The following is a 9575-nucleotide window of genomic DNA, read 5'->3' as shown; positions in this document are numbered from 1 at the left end:
TTTCAAAGAAAAGCAAAACCATGTGTTAGAAATCAGGTCAGGATGACCCTTGGGGTAGAGAGATTTGTCACAAAACCAATTATACCACCAACAGTTAAATCAATTCTATTACTCTCTATTGATTGTTTTGATGGTCAGAAGAGAGGTTTAGAAGGGAACTGGTAGATCCAGCTCATTTGAACAAGGCTTTGTTGAGTGCTCCCCATGGGCCAGGTGCTGCCCTAGAGGGGAGGGGTACAGTTTCTGCCTTCAAGAGTCACAGATCAATAGCTGGACTCTCACTCTAGAGAGAGCCCTCTTTTTTTCACGGCCATGTGCACACTCTATTGAATGGCTGGTTCTCAACCCATCCAAGAATCATTTCTAGACTTTTCTAGAGTAGACTAGAAAGTCAAAGATACTCTCACCCTGTTGATTCTGGGAGATCTCTCCCCAGACCCCAAAACCTAGGTCCATCCACTAGCTCAACTAAGAATACAGTTCCAGTCCGAGTTCTATATCTGACTATATTTGACTTTTCTGGAACAGAAATGTTAAATACATATCTAGCCTGAATCTCACCTACACAAGTAATGCCTCCCTCTTTCTCCAGGAGAGGACTTGTTCTAAGATGAGCAGACTGCTTCCTCCAGAGTCATCTGGAGCTTCAATTAGTGGTTTCAGTTACCTAGAGGCCGGCAAACTGCTCAAACCAGGGTGATTTCTAGCTTTCTCATCTAAACAAGGGTCCCTCCAGCCCCTACCCCACAATGATAAGTATTGTATTATGTGAGGGACCATTTCGCTCTCAACTTCTCATCATTGTCATCTTCACATTGGATTTCACAAAGGAAGTCAAACCAGCGTCACTGCCCATTAACACTCAAAGAGCAACCTTTCTCCTGGAATATTAGGATCCTACAAGGCCCAGGCTACCTCCAGACCCCTTCCAAAATTGAGGAGGCTCAGAAGACTCCTGGCAGGGTCTGAGTTCTAGGAAATCACAATACCTGGCATTATCAGTAACTCCACCAAATGACCATTTAATAGAAATCAGAGTTGACGGGACCTCAGGGATCACTTAGGCCATCACCACCAACACCCTCCCTTATGTACTGAGAAGACTGAGCCAAAAGGCCTGAAGTCTATCCCTTCAGATCACACTGGTAAGCAATAGCAAAGCCAAAAACAAAAGTCTCCTCTCCAGACTCCAGGATTTTTTTTTAGCAATATTGTGACCTGCAAAGTTCAAACCAGGGGCAGTGACTACTTTTCTTTCACCTCCTGAACCCAGATTCTGCAGAGGCCCCTGGGGGCTCTGGGCTGCATTGGACACATCCTCAGAGCTAGAGAAATTTACCTGCACAGGTGATCTTGCTTCTTTAAGCAACTGGACAGGCTCTAGTCCCAATGCAGTCAAAAGCACACTGCCGCAGACCACCCTTATATATATGATCCTTCTATGCACAAGGGCTTGGCCAAGAGTCTGAGTTCCAGCCTCCAGAGCTTTGGTTCCTTCCCGCTGTGTGTTCTCTGGAAGGGAGGGAAGCCCTAGGGCTTTATGATGGCATCAATGTAAATCTAATGATTTCCTTAGAATAATAGCCAAACAGAGCTGTGCCAGTAATGCCTTAACAAAAAAAAAGAGTTAGTCATCTTCAGCTTTCTGTTATGACATTCTATGACTCTGTTTGGGACCTGCCTTGAGCAAACATTTGAAGGTAAAGTTTGTCTCTGGCTTCTTGACCTTCTTTAGGGTCAAGTGTTACACTTCCTGGTATATTTTAACTCTGCCCTCCCCACAAACCTAGGTCACTCACTAAATATCTCCTTTCTTTTCCTCCAAACACAATTCTCATTCATCGGGGCACTGAAAATCAAGAATGTGTGACTTGCTCACAAATCCCTAACCTTAGCATAGGCATGAGCACCTTCTAAAATAAGACTCACCCAAATGAATCCCCCATTATTGGCATTTCAGGCAGTGAAACAATAAGTGAAAAAGTCCAGTTGAGAAATATGTTAGGTGCCAAGTATATTAAGTAGTAACTGCTCACAATTGTCCATTTATGCTCACAATTTCTCTGTAATTTCATTAGACTCACGATAAAAATCAACTAAAACTGTGATGTGTCCAACCCGACTGTAAGTGGGGAAAACTACTGAAATACTGTGGGTAAGCTCTGAATACTTCATGCATTGATTCCATGTTTTGCAGATATAAGACTAAACAAGAAAACCATGAGATATTATAGTTCTGGCAAGGGATACCTCTGGCCACTCTATAGGTAAGGATGTGCAGTCCTGGTGACAATGGCAGCACCAAAGCTTCATAAAAATCCTTTGGCAGGTTCTACTCTTCGCTGATGTTTTGTCCCTATTTGATTTTTGTTCAATTGACTGTATGTTTTCAAAACTAGGATCCAACAAGGTAAAGAGAAGGGATTTGATTTGTGAATGGGAGAAAGAATAATACCAAGTTCAGCTGGATGAAAGAAAAAACTTGGTGTTTCCATATATAACTTTCAAGCATTAAAAATTGATCCTCAAACCAAGATAATAAAAAGAGGCTTTGTGGGCTAGCTCATAATAAAAGTCGTTTCCAAGGTTCCAAAGTAAATTCTAAGACCTAAGTTATTAATTTCTTCACATTCAAAATATTTTCAGAGTATTATGAGAAAAATAATCTTTAAGAAATTCACTATGGCCCTAGATGGTTTGCTCAGTGGATAGAGCATCGGCCTGAGGACTGAAGGTTCCAGGTTTGACCCTGTCAAGGGCACATACCTGGATTGTGGGTTCAATCCCCAGAAAGGGGCATGCAGGAGGCAGCTAATCAATAGTTCTCACTCATCATTGATGTTTCTCTCTCTCTCTCCCTCTCCCTTACTCTCTGAAATTGATAAAAATATTTTTTAAAAAGTAAAGAAATTCACTATGAAGTTTGGAACTATAAACAGAGAAACTATTTCTCCTTCCCCCCACCCCCAGAGGAGTATATTTTCCTCTTATCAGAATTAGAATTCAAGGACATTTATTTCTAACCTGTAACCCAAGTGAACTCATATTCACATAGTACGTTATATCTGAGAAGGGCTCAGGGATTCACTGAAAGCCACACTTATCTCGAATGCAGGGCAGGCCTCAGGACACGGAGGTCTGGGTGAATGTGAAAAATGCAGAAATACATGGGCCTGCAGGCAGCATCAGAGAGGGTCCAAAACCACATTTCTGGATTCCTGGAAAAGTGGCAGAGGTAGGGCTGACCTCAGCCTCATAGGAACAGGGGTCCTAGACAAGGAGCCCACAGTGGTGTTAGGATGCAAGGGAATTGCTTGGTCATAGAAAACCAAACAAGTAAAGAGCAAACATTGAAACAGACTTCAAGGGCTCATTAACTGTGTAAATTGGGTCCTGGGTATTTCCCCAGACTTGCTCACTAAATCTTGGTTGGAGAAAGTTGAATGGAAGCAGAGCAGGGCTTCCTCCATCATCCTCCCTCCTGGTTATTGTCTTCTCTGGTCTTGGCCAGGGGAGCAGGTTTGCACAGCACTTGGAGTCTTGCTGGGGCAATCCCTGGGACACCTCACAGGTGCATAACATGTCAGTTAGGGGAGTGGTACATTTTGGTATTTCTCTAGCAGGTTCATGAAATGTCCATTAATCTGGCACTCTCACCACCCCCCGCCCTTTTTTTAAAAAAAAATATATTTTATTGATTTTACACAGAGAGGAATTGAGAGGGATAGAGAGTTAGAAACATCGATGAGAGAGAAACATCGACCAGCTGCCTCCTGCACACCCCCCACTGGGGGTGTGCCCACAACCAAGGTACGTGCCCTGAACAGGAATCGAACCTGGGACCTTTCAATCTGCAGACCGCAGACCAACGCTCTACCACTGAGCCAAACCAGTTTCGGCACCACCCCCTTTTTTAACGTCTTTTCTCCCATGATCATTGGAAAGTATCTGATCACTGCATATATGAAAATTAATAATAGTTTAATTGTCAAGTGTCATTGATTCAATTACAAAATATGGACCTGGAAGCATAGAACTTCATTTATTAACAATAAGCCATGGGGTTGGGGTGGGGGAGATCCTTCTGGCACAATGAACCTTCTGGGTATGCCCAGACGTCACATAATTATGAAGTTATGGACTATTCCCTCACACAAAGACTGTCCAAAGTGAAAAAACAAACAAAAAAAGGTCTACAATATGTTTTTCTTTCTTTCTTTCTTTCTTTCTTTCTTTCTTTCTTTCTTTCTTTCTTTCTTTCTTTCTTCCTAGTCTGGTTCCTGACAGATAAACATGGTGTCTAGACTTTTTTTCTTTCAGAGTCTCATAGTGTTCATCTCTTGTTTTTAGCCTCTATCCTTAATTGTGTTCTTGGCACTATTAAACTTGTTCAAATCAATATGCAATTCCAAAATGTATTTGTCACCATTCCTCTTCCTGACCCTTCCTTTGTCCCTGACATCATTTCCCCCTGAGTGTCTTCCAGTTCTATCTCTATTTATCTGTCTGCTTGGCGTTTTTGTTGGTTTGTTTACCTTGTGACCTGACCTGTCTTTCTTGGCAGAAAGTTTGCCATTAGGATACTCATGACAGGGAAAAGTGACTGCTGGGAAGAACAGCATGGTTTCCATGTTTCCTTCCAAGAGGTCATGGCAAGATTTCTGTTAGGAAAGAAGTCCCAATAAAAAAGGGGGGAAAAAGGAAAGAAGTTCTGGTGGTAACTAAACCACGACTAATCCCAGGGGTACAAAAATAAGAAAGCCAAGGTGCCTGATACCCCAAAGATCAAGCAAGGATCTAAATAGCGTCCTAAGTCATCAGCATCCCAGCTCGGGTGCTGACTCTAGTAGTAACTCCCGTTCCTGAGTTGACTCATGCAAAACCATTTAATGTGATATCTCTGCCAGGGTCACAATCAAAGGAATCCCTCACATTAACAATCACATCTATCAGCCAACCTCACCTTGCATTCTCCTCACATAAGGCACTTCTCTATATCCAAATAACAATAGGCTTTCATGGAGAAGTTGTGTGGGCTAAAGCTTTCAACAGGAACATGACAGATTCACGCTGAAACATGCTTTCCGCTACAGTTCTGTGGAAGGGCTGTGTGCCTTTCAAAACATAAGAGATTGAATATCCATTTAACTGAAAGCATACGTTCTGACAGGCTTTTGGATCTAGGGTCTTGGGAATGAAATAGCAGCTCTAAAAGCATTAGTCACCAAGAGGACCTTGTATCTGGCTTCCCACATGAATGGTGGGTTTTGCCTTGATGGGACCTTTCTGGAATTGGTTGCATTTGTGTTCTAGAAAGAGCTTACCTTTGGAGCCAGATAAACCTGGGGTTTGAACCCAACTTCACCATGTATGTGTACAAGACCTTACATTTCATAAAAATGGTGGTCCATCCCCCGCTCTGCCTCATTTTTGCTACTAAGTTTTGGTTTCTTTATCTGGGAGAATAATGGCACTCTGCACTGTTGCGGTGAAAATGAAATGAGTAATCTATGTGAGAACACCCAGCGTAATGCCTCTTGTATAACAAGCTCTCAGCCAGCATTGATAGCCGTCATTTCCTATGCTGTCCTCATGCAGCTGGCACCTCATCATTATTTTGGGCAACTACATCTCAGTGTTGACTCACATTGAGTTTGCTGTGTATTGAATCTCATGTCTTTTTAACATGTGAATTCTGTCTCATCCTGTAAAGGAAGCAATTTTCAACTGCTGTGCCACAAGAATTTTTAAAACATGCACTACCTGACTATTTAGTCAGGGACACTGATCACTTTTCCCTTAAATTGTCAAATTAAAAAAAAAAAAGACAGTCGTCAACACAACAATTTGTCCTGTGTGAATGTCCTGTCTTGAATCATAAATGTCATGTAATAGACTTGGAAATTATTTGTCACATCACATAATAAGATTGCATCTGATTGGTTAATTCTTGGTACCAGAAATCCTCATATACAAGTATAGGCACCTGGTTTTTTTAAGAACATGATCTCACTCGTATGTGGAATACATATCTATCAATAATTACTTTAAGTGCAAATGGTTTAAATGCTCCAACCAAAAGACATATGGAGGTGGAATGAATAACAAAACAAGACCCATACATATGCTGTCTACAAGAGACTCGCTTCAGATTGAAAGACACACATGGGAATGAAAGAAGATATTTCATAAAAATGGAAATGGGGGAAAAAAGCTGAGTAGCAATACTTAGAGCAGACAAAGTAGACTTTAAAACAACGGCTGTAACAAGAGACAACAAAGGACCCAGCAATTCCACTTCTGTGTATTTATCTGAAGAAACTCAAAACACTAAGTCGAAAAGACATATACATCCATATATTTATTGCAGCATTACTTACAATAACCAAGATATAAAAGCAGTGTTCATAAATGGATAAAGAAGTGGTGCATATATATAATGGAATATAATCCAGCCATCAAAATAAAAGAGTGAAATGTTGTCATCTGCAACTACATGAATGGATCTAGAAGGCTTTGTGCTTAGTGAAATAAGACAGAGAATACCATTTGATTTCATTTATATGTGAAATCTAAAAAACAAAATAAACAATCAAGCAGACACAGAGAGCATTTTGACGGTTGCTAGATGGGAGGGGCTTGGGGAATGAGTGAAAAAGATGAAGGAATTAAGAAGTACAAATTGGTAGTTACAGAATAGTCATGGGGATATAAAATACCACATAGGGAATATAGTCAACAAGATTGTAACAATTATATATGGTGTCAGATGGGTACTAGATTTATCATGGTGATTACAGTAAGTGATATACATGCCTAATCACTGGGTTGTACACCTAAAATTAATATAATATTGTATGTCAACTATTATTGAAAAATAAAAAAATATTATTTAAAAATTATCTAATTCTTATTGCTCATATACAGAAATGCTGCCAATTACTTGGCTCCTTTTTAAAAATATATATAGATATTTCCAACTCTAAAGGATCTGTAGATGTGTCAATGGGCACTCAATAAATTAGCTATTCAGGGCTGATGTTCATTGGTGTACAATATCATGGCTTACTGGTTACTAAAATATTGAAACATTTCTCCAGTGGAACCCCCTTTCTTTCCTTCTGGTACCTTGGCCATCCTGGACTTTCCCTCCAGACTGACCCATACCTTCCAGTTCCAGTCACTAGTAATGAGGTTTAATATCTTTTCTTATGTTTATAGGACATCCATGTCACATCTTTTATACAAGTATTGTTTTTGTCTTTGCCAAAATTTTTTGTTGGAATGTTTTTTTTCTTATGAATGTATAGGCATTTATTATATATTTTAGAAGTTCTTTTGTTGGTTTTATGCATTGCAATATGTTTTCACTCTCTTTTGTACTCCTACACCCAACTCAGCTGGGGTCTTAAGCCCTGTTCCACTGGAAAGGTAGGTATCTGTTTGTGTTTGTTCTATTCCCATCCATGTGAGTTATTAAATATTTTTAGTATTATTTCTTATGCTTGTATACCAAATCTAACATAAACACCAAGGGTAAGCTATTAATCCAAGTGGTTTCTTTTTAAAATTATTTTTATTGATTTCCTAGAGGAAGGGAGAAAGAGATAGAAGAGAGAAAGAGAGAGAATCATTGATCAGCTGCCTCCTGCTTACTTCCTACTGGGGACCGAACACACAACCTGAGTGTGTGCTCTTGACTGGAATTGAACTTGGGCCCTTCAGTCCACAGGCTGATGCTCCATCCACTGAGCCAAACCAGCTAGGGCTCCAAGTGGTTTCTTACTCAGAGGTGCAGAGAGCTCAGAAGGAGATAATCAGCTCTGGGGTTCCCAGAGGAAGCAGGAGATCTGAGCTGTAACTAGGGGATTCTAGCGAGCACCCATCTCTGATAATTCCTGCCCAAACCCCTGCAGCTTCACCAAGTCTACTCCTCCCCTTGGAGTTCCCACAGGCACCTCCACCACACATGTTTCAAGCTGAACACATCATCTTTAAATGCTAAATCTGTTCCCTCCTGACTTCCCTCATTGGTGGAAGAGTGTCTCCAACCATCTCCCTTACAGTAGAAAATTCAGCAGCATCTGAGACTCCGACTTATCCTCATTTCCTCTCTATTATTGCTCACCAAGATCAGTCATTTCTATGCCATAAAAAAACAAAAACAAAAAAAAACCTCTTGCTGAAACCGGTTTGGCTCAGTGGTAGAGCGTCCGTCTGTGGACTGAAGGGTCCCGGGTTCGATTCGGTCAAGGGCATGTATCTGAGTTGCGGGCACATCCCCAGTGGGGGGTGTGCAGGAGGCAGCTGGTTGATGTTTCTCTCTCATCGACGTTTCTAGCTCTCTATATCTCTCCCTTCCTCTCTGTAAATCAATAAAATATATTAAAGAAATAAAAATAATAAAAAAATTTAAAAAAACCTCTTGAATATGACCTCTTCCCCATCCCAATTACTGCTGTCTCCTAAATTTTTGAGTAGTTTCCTAGCCTGTCTCTTGACCTCCAGCCTCGTTTGCTCCTCCAGTCCCTCCCCCACACTGCTACCAGCATTAGCAGTCCCACCTGGCCCATTAGCCTGCTGTTTCTTCATTGATGGAAGGGAGTGTGTGGGAGCCATCTGCCTTGGCATGGAGGAGGGTGAGAATGGAGCTAATACAAAGCAGACTGATTTCGAGTTGGTTTTATTATTGCATTGAAGTTCTCTCTAGACAAGTCATTCCTTTTGCCTACACCTGGCCTACCACTGTTCCCACCCCCGTTCTCGTTGGTGTGCTGCTGTAGATAATATGACCTGTCTCACGGAGCTGCCGTGAAGGTCAATGCAACAGTGCTTACTGAGAACTTAGCCCAGGCCCTTGCACAGGGCGAGCACTTAGTTAATGTAAATGATGATTAGTAAAAACATTACTTTTGGTTCCTTATCCCCTATAATCATATAGGGCCTATCTGATTCCTTGTTTGGGCAGGCCAAGCCGTTCTGGCCTCAGATACTCCCTTCCGCCCTCCTGCACCCTATACTCTAGCAAAACTGTTAATTCTGCCTTCACCAAAGCAAGTTCTTCCGTGTTTCCATGCCTTGGCAGATGCCTGGATGTCTTCCCTCTTCTCTGCAGATTCATCATCTAAGATCCAGGTCACAGCCCGGCTTTCTGTGACGCCTTCCTCAAGTTATCCAGACAAAAGGAATTCCTCCTCCCTCCCGCGAGCCCACGGCTCCCCTCTCATTTCTCCTCTGTGAAGCCTGCCTGGACTGGAGCTCCCAGAAGGGAGAGTCTGTATGTGCTCACCAACCTTGTATCCAGTCACCAAAACCGGTGAGCCCATATTCCCGGCTCAGTATGGACAGGGATTTCGCTTGTTTGTTTTATTAGAAGGAATGAATGTGAGTGGTTTTGACTTCATCCTTAGACCTCCTAGCAAAAAGTTTGGGTTGCTACAGTTTTGGGTCATTTTATAGTAGAACCTGCTATTGGGCTCTTCTTTCCCATACCACCAAGAGAAATATTCCCAAGTAGGATACCCGTCTTCTCTCTATCCACGGAGCCAAACCGGTTTTGGCAGGTACCTGTCTTC

Source organism: Pipistrellus hanaki, assembly GCF_964339955.1.
Source record: "Pipistrellus hanaki genome assembly, chromosome: 12".
NCBI lineage: Eukaryota > Metazoa > Chordata > Mammalia > Chiroptera > Vespertilionidae > Pipistrellus > Pipistrellus hanaki.
This window is presented reverse-complemented; position numbering follows the sequence as displayed.